Genomic DNA, 8,748 nt, shown 5'->3' on the forward strand with positions numbered 1-8,748 from the left:
ACATTTCAAGTGAGCGAGTTACCATCTTGGAAAACAACCTAACACACACCACTTTGTTTTTTAAATTGTCTTTCAGTTAATAATTTGACCAGACAAATGTCACAGAGTTATTGAAGAGTTCAATATAAATGGTGAAATCCAATAAGTTATTAAGACAGTATGTATATGGTGATGCTATGAGTTGCCTTCCTATTCTTATGAAATCAGAAACAACTCTGAGCTTGAGTTACATCGTGTATCAGTTTCTACAAGTGAACCTCAAACAGACATTTCATTTGTTTGTTTAATGAAATAACTTAGAAATAAATTTAACTTTTCAATAACATCATTAAGGAAAATTATGCTTATTATAGTCTTTAAATGGTCAGTATAATATTTAGTACATTATGATGACATTTTTTTATGTGGGAAGTGGGGAATTTGGAATGTTTGGTGGGAAATTCAATTTACTGCCAATATATTATTTTTAAAGATAAACTAGTAATTGTAAACTAATTTATTCTCATATCTTTAGATTCTTATAGAGTAAAGTTATGGAAAGGCCTCAAATTCATCTTTTTTGGATGAAATATACATACACACATATATTATTGGAAGTATGTCTTCTTGGTATGTAAGAAAAAATATGCTGGATTTATTAGGCCAACAATTGTTCCATGTAGTCAACTGCTCTAGTGTTTTACAATTGCTGGGAAGCTATAAAATTCCTACATAATTTTATGTTGTGATAAAGCTATAGAATGAAATATATATTTGGTTAATGGACATTCATACTTGTTACATTTTTCTGTCAAAAAAAATGTAAGTAAACTCTACACTGTCTCTTTCCCACACCATCTCTATTTTGTTAACCCTTCTGACTACATGAGGACATTTTTGTCAGTATATGAAGGGATGGGAATAGCATTTTAGCTATGAATGTGTCAAAATGGTTGTGGTTAAAAAAAATGACAGTTTATGGGATAAGGACTTATTTTCTGAAGCAGAAGTAGATACATAAGTCAAGAAGTTCTTTTAATGTATTGCAAAGAGCAAGTTCTTTAAAAATAAATTAATTTTTAAGGTCTGGATGTGCACTGTGGGAATGAAATTGTCCATCATAAAAACAATGAAACGGGAAATACCTTGACTTTCACACCCTTTTTTACTTAGTTGATTTATTACTTTTCCTTCTGTTTTAACAGGCTTCAAACTTTAGTGAAGCACTTTTGTTGTCATTCCATTCATTGGATATCCCTACATGGGGTGCCCTGGGGAACAACTAAAAGTAAGATGCCAGATCGTTGCATAAATTCAAAGGTGTCATTATTCCATCCTGTTTTCAGAAGAAAAGAGAGAGAAACAAACTTATTAGCAGTAGGCAATATCTGAATAGTTAATAAGAAAAAATAATCAAATTAAAACTTTTGATAAAATAATGAATTGGCAGACATAAACATTTTCCAATTGAATTGGGCTAAATTGTATAGAAAAATATTTATCTTCTTTTTTGTTTGTTTCTAACTTTATGAGGAGAATATCAAGGCAAATTTTGTAGCTTAGTACATTCAGGAGTATGTAAATGCATTCATTAATTTTTAAAATTATTCTTAGTTTTAATAATAGCTTTGTTGAGATATAAATTTGCATACCATACAATTCACCTATTGAAAATGTACAACTAAATGGTTTGGGGTATATTCACAAAGATATGTAACTATCACTACCATCAATTTCAGAACATTTTCATCACCTAAAACCCATGTCTGTTATCAGTCACTCTTTCACCCCTGAGTCCCCTCTCCCAGCCATAAGCAACCATTGATCTATTTTCTTCCCTATAGATTCACCTATTACGGACATTTCATATAACCAGAGTTGTATGATATGGCCTTTTGAGACTGGCTTCTTTCATCTAGCATCAATAATATTTTCAAGTTTCATTTTTATTAAAGGATAAATCAGAACTTCATTCTACTTTACTGCCAAATAATATTCAGTTGTATAGATATATTACATTTTATTTATCCATTCATGAGTTAATGTACATTTGCATTCTTTCTACTTTTTGGCTATTATAAATAATGCTGTGCACAAACTTTTGTATGAACATGTGTTTTCAATTCCATTAGGTAATATGATACTTATGTTAAATCCTATGTTATCGTAGTTGTAGTTGGATATAGGGCAGAGAGAGGTTTCAAAGTTGAGAACCTGGGTAAATCAGGTGGAAAGTAATTACTTCTAGGTGTCTATGATACCTGGAGAGGAACCAAATATTCCATACACAGTGATAAATAGAATAGGACAACCAGTCCTTGATACGGGAAGAGAAATTCTGGAACTGAAATTATTTCTGCTAGCTAAGTCTTAACCTTGGTCAGCGGTAGACAGAGTTTTCTCCTTTGGGAGCCTGAGAAATGTATAAGGCTTGTTATATCCACACAAGTGTAGGGCAAATGTTATGACTCATTTTGAAAAGCAGTTATGGTCTTTTATTCACTGATCTGTATGTTTCTGAGCTCTTACCATATTGCAAGTCCTTTTCTAGATGATTGGGATACATCACTGAACAAAAGAGACAAACAAGTGCTCCTGTCCCATGGAGTTTACATCCAAGAAGCAATTAGAAATAAGTGTTATAAACCTCATTCCTCCAAAATGATGGGTTGGAAAAAACAACATGGTTTATGCAGACTGAGGTAAAGATATTTGTAGTAAAAAAAAAAAAGTTCTCTAAGCAACTATTTAGTTGTGTATTAAATAAAAATCAAAAGTGCCTCATTATCTGATATTCCTTCTATTTTACCCCATTTCTCAGTGATGTCTGCTTCTGTATATTTTATATGTCTTTATAAGTATGAACTATTTTTTCCTGGTTCTGAGAGGTCATCAATTGCAAGATACACCATTCAAATACTAATATTTTATCAAAATATATCAATAAAAAAAATTACCAGAATAACTGTCCACACTAATTTCAAGACACATTTCAGGGGCAAAATGGGTTTCTTAGGTTTCAATCAACGCTGTGTGTATAACCTGAACTACCGTGTTTCCCCGAAAATAAGACGAGGTCTTATATTAATTTTTGCTCCGAAAGATGCATTATGGCTTATGTTCAGAGGATGTCCTCTTGAAAAATCATGCTAGGGCTTATTTTCCTGTTAGGTCTTATTTTCGGGGAAATGCGGTACCTCATGCTCTTCACCTTTATCCTATGGAGTACAGGGAAGTCCCGTGCTTTGCTGGAGTCACTCTAAACTCCTTCTTTGATTGCTGATCACCCCACATAACCTGAGCCTCCCACCTGGCAGCAATGACATAGTTAAAGGGCACTGTCCTGTTCCTCCCAGAAGTGATGGCTTCCGATTGTCACTTTAGTCTGGCAGCCAAGACCTACTAACTTCCTCTAGAAAACTCCTTTTTATCTCTTTGGTTTCCTGGGTGTCAGTACCACAACTTGCTATGTCTTAGAATTTTAGGGAGAAAAATTCTTGCTACTTTGTAATGTATTTTAAGCCCTTTCTTTGATTCTAGTTTACCAGGCAGACTAGAAAAGGAAGTCCAAACTGTATTTAGCTTTTAAAATATAAATTTACCTGATTTCCATATATGAAGGTTTCTATTTATTTAGAAAACCAGAAATGGAATTATTTTATTGTGCTCCAATGTAGACACATATATGTGTGTGTATTTTGTGCAGAAAATTATTGTGGACAATTACCTTATTCATTTTACTAGGATATATAGTGTTCTACTGTATGAATATATGAAACATTAATTAATAAATATTAGGTTGTTTTCATTTTGTCATAATACGGCTAAAATGAACAGCTTTACACAAATATATATGTAAAAATGTGTATATGTATGTATTTCTGAACACTAACATGAATATATGTATCGGTTAGACAAATAAATAAATTTATTTATTAAATAAATTCCTAGAGGTGAGTTTGTCGGACCAATGAATATAGATATTTGAAATTTTAATATTTTTGGCAAACTGTCTCCCATATCGCCCTGATAGCAATTCCAAAGTCCTGGGATGGAGCTCATAGCTGCCACTACCTCTTGCTTTGCAATATTTGTCGTGCTTCGTGATATACAAAAAAAGTGACCTATTGGAATAGTTTTCCATATGTCTATGGATTCTAAGGCTAAAGGGTTGTCACTGTCATTGTGAGTATTTGATGGATGTGGATAAAATCTAAAGAGTGATTTGGGGCATGCCAGCAACAGTCATGAATAGAGTTTAGAGAACACATTTTAGCCCTATTCCCACTTACTAAAACTATTTTTATTGTATCTTCTGTGATTGTATGTACTTATACAAAACATTATTAATTCCATTTTTTTCTACTTTTAAGTAACTCTCCAAACATGCAGATAATGGCAGAAAATCAGCTTGACACAGATATCGGTGCTTTTCCAGTGCAACGTACTCATCAAGCTGACTGCTGAATTATTTCATGATAAGATAATTTCCCTTCAAGTCTTAATACCATAGAGGTCACATGGTCTGGTGATATTCATGAGGGAACTGTCACTTTCAGGCTCCTAATCTCAGTCACTCTTCCATCTATATTTGGTTTATGGTTTAGGAAAATGTGATAGCAGGTATTAGCTGCTCTCAGTAAAATCCTCTTGCAAGATAGATTTATTTCCTGATTAATGATGAAAATGATCCAGTATTAATTTCAGTCTTGATATCAACAATTTTATATTAACGGTATTCTTCCTATGTTCACCTTTCAAATTACTATGATCATTCTAATGATTAAAAAGCTATTATTTGACTCAGATTAACTCTGTAATTAAAAGCCATAGCTATTCTGACACTCCTTACTAAATTCGGGTACATGAGGTTCTACCTGAACTAACAAAAGATTTTCCTGCAGAAGCTTTTTATGTGCATTCAGGTAAATTTAAAGCATAGAAAATCAAAGAAGTAGTATTAGTCATAGATTCTATCTTATCTGAATGTGAGTTTTGATAGGTGCACTGGAATTTGTTTTATTGCTTTTTACACTTGATATTAGGATACTTTATTCAATCTTTTGTTTGTAGTCAGAGTTTTCTCAACATTTATTTTGTAACAACACCAAATTGCTTTTCCCATTACTCCATTTGTTACGTTGCATTCTTAAACTATTTGACCTTTATATTTCATGTTATTTATTACGACTAATGATAGTTAGAGCTTTTAATTTCAGGATAAGAAAAATATTCTCAATTAGTGCTCAAAGAATGTAATAACTATCTTAGTACTTCTCCTTTGGGACATTTTCTGGTGAAGTAAATCAACGAAGGCAACAAACAATTTAAAAACTATAAAGTGCCATTCAAGATTTCATATTTGCTTTCTCTTAGTTAATTCTCTAAATGTGAATGTCAAATGTTTATGAGACTCTTCAAGTATATATTTACTTGATTTCATGTAGTTTATATTCTATTGCAAGTCTTTTTGTGATACTATAAAATCTTCAATAAAGTATCTCTTCTTTATTGGTTATTGTTAAGGGAGATTCAAATTAAAAATATGTTCCTTTTGTAACCCAAATCTGAAGACTGGAAATAATAAGAATACTTCTTGTGAATATCCTTGGGTCATTTGCACTTTACCAATATTTTAATATTGGGGTTATTTCTTTGAATTTTCATATTCTGCTTTTAATGAATTAAATGTCATCTACAGTACATCTTCATTATGAAACATCTAGGTTAACTTTGATAGTTACTTTTCTTTACATATTGGATAATCATTGAATTTAGAACTTGAAGTTTACTTCATCAAGTTTCTTTGAGGTCAGTCTGAGTCTCATGATTACATGTCCTTAAAGAAGCAAGAACCTAGATAAGAAATTGTAACACCATTGAAATTTAGAGTAGAAAATATATTTTAGGAAGTTTGTTCTCCAGTGGTATTTCTGCATAGCAGAAAATGAGTGTGCCATCAATAATTATCCTTGCTTTTACTCAACGGAATCAGTGCCACTGGATGAGAACCCCTGAAATGTTCTCTGAATATTACCATTGGAAATCATTTATTAAGATGCAAACTGGATTTCTGGTCAAGATAGCAGAGTAGGTAAATGCTGTGCTCACCTTGTTAGGGCCACATTAACTACAACTAAACTACAGAACAACTATCATTGAGTATCATCTGAAGTCTAGCTGAACCAAAATCCTACAACTACGGACATACAGAAGAAGCCATCTCAACACTGGTAGGAGGGGCAGAGACATGAAACAGGCTGGTCCCATACCCGTGTGTGAACATTAAAAACCAGGAAGGATATCTCACTACAGAGATTTCCCTTGGAGGAACGCCGAGAGGTCCCAGCCACACACTAGGCTCCCCAGCCTAAGGTTCCAATACCAGGGAGAGGAGTCCCCATAATTTGTGACCACGAAAGTCAGCATAGATTGTGGCTGAGTAAGACAAGTGTGGCTGCAGTGCTAGGCACTCCTCTTAAAGAGCTCTCACATGGACTTACTCACTGAGGGACTCACCCACTCTGAGCTCAAGCGCTAGGGCAGCAGCTTGAAAGGCACCAGGGTCCTATGAGGAGGTACTGAATTGTCTAACTTCAGGATGAGGGCTGGAGGGTCAGCTTTCTCCCGAAGAGAGGAGCTGGTGGAAGCCATTGTTTCTTTGTTGAGCTCTCTCCCTCCCTGCATGTGGATGCACACAGATGCCATATCTGAGTCTCCATCAAGCTGGTTATCGCCTTTCAGCTGGCCCACCCTAGGGATTCTCTGAGACCCTGACCCACCCAACTTTCAGGCAAACCCAAGCCACTTCCAGTGGCTTTTCCATACAAATAACTTGTCTTACCTCATGCTGCAGACTTTCATAAAATATCTCAAAAGCCAAACAAGCAGCATCTGGCTTCAGCATGTCCTGTACCTCTAATTGAGCAGCGCTAAGGCCGGCACTAGTGACAGCCAACCTTATTTCATAGATTGGCCTCTCAAGTTACCTCCAAGACCAGTGTGACTGGCAACAACTCAGATTGCTTTGTGGCTCATACCAGCTAGCCAAGGGAAGGGCACAGGCTGTGGTTAAACTGAGCCTACAATGGGGCCCCTCCCAGGAGGCCCCAAAACTTGAAGAGCCAGTGGCCAGCTTGGACCAAGCCAGAGCATTACTCTGCCACCTCCAAGGATGACACACCAAAAAGGCAGACTGGGCAGGCACCAGAGCTCCGCTAAGTGAACCCTGCTGTGTAGGGCCAGCCCCTGCACCCCAGCTCCTCCACTGTAGTCACAGCCACTTCTCACAACAAATCAGCCTGAGGGTCAATCCCTCCCATTAATGTTCAAATAGCAATAAAGTTTCAACTACATAAGGAGGGCACACACAACCCACACAAGGGACACACCTGGAGCACCCAGCTCTGGTCAGGAAGATCAGGAAGACTGCACTACTGGGCCCCACAGCACACCTACTACATAAGGCCACTCTACTAAGACTGGGAGACATAGAAGCCTTACCTAATACATAAAAAACAAACACAGGGAGGCAGTCGAAATGGGGGAGACAAAGAAACATGTTCCAAATAAAAAAAACAGAACAAAGCTCCAGAAAAATAATTAAACAAAATGGAGACAAGTGATCTCTAAACACAGAGCTCAAAACACTGGTTATAAGGATGCTCAGTGGTCTCAGGGAGAACTTTAACAAAGAGATAGGAAACATAAAAATGAAAATAAAAAACATCAAAAACAACCAGTCAGAAATGGAAATGAAGAATACATTACAGGGAATCAACAGTAGATTAGATGAAGCAGAGGACTGAATCAGCAATTTAGAAGATAAGGTAGCAGAAATCACCCAATCACAACAGCAAAAAGAACCCCCCAAAATGAGGGTAGCTTAAGGGGTTTCTGGGACAGCATTAGTCAACCAACATTTGCATCCCAGGGGTACCAGAAGGAGAAGAGTGAGCACAAGGAATTGAAACCAATTTAAAGAAATAATGACTCAAAACTTCCCTAACCTTGTGAAGGAAACAGATATACAAGCCCAGGAAGGACAGATAGTTGCAAACAAGATGAACCCAAAGAGGCCCATACCAAGACACATCATATTTAAAATGCCAAAAATTAAAGACAAACAAAGAATCTTAAAAGCAGCAAGAGAAAGACAAGTATTAACTTATAAGGGAGCTCCCATAAAACTGCCAGCTGATTTCTCAACAGAAACTTTGCAGGCCAAAAGTGATTGGCAGAAAATATTCAAAGTAATGAAAAGCAATGAACCCCAATCAAGATTACTCTACCCAGCAAAGCTATCATTTAGAATTGAAGGACAGGTAAAGAGCTTCTCAGACAAGAAAAAGCAAAAGGAGTTCATCACCACCAAACCAGTATTACAAGGAAACTTAGAGATACTTATTTAAGACTAAAAGAAATTTTAAAAATCAAAAACATGAATAATAAAATGGCAATAACTACATACCTATCAACAATTACTTTCAACGTACATGGATTAAATTATCCGATCAAAAGACACAGGGTGGCTGAATGGATAAGAAAACAAGACCCTTACATATCCTGCCTACAAGAGACTCACTTCAAGTCAAAAGGCACACACAGCCTAAAAGTAAAAGGATGGGGAAAATATATTTCATGAAAACGGAAACAAACAAACAAAAATCTGAGGTAGCAATACTTATACCAAACTAAATTGACTTTAAAACAAAGGCTATAACAAGAGACAAAGAAGGACCCAGTAATTCCACTTCTGGGTATTTATCT

Source organism: Rhinolophus ferrumequinum, chromosome 26 (genome assembly GCF_004115265.2).
Source record: "Rhinolophus ferrumequinum isolate MPI-CBG mRhiFer1 chromosome 26, mRhiFer1_v1.p, whole genome shotgun sequence".
Lineage (NCBI taxonomy): Eukaryota > Metazoa > Chordata > Mammalia > Chiroptera > Rhinolophidae > Rhinolophus > Rhinolophus ferrumequinum.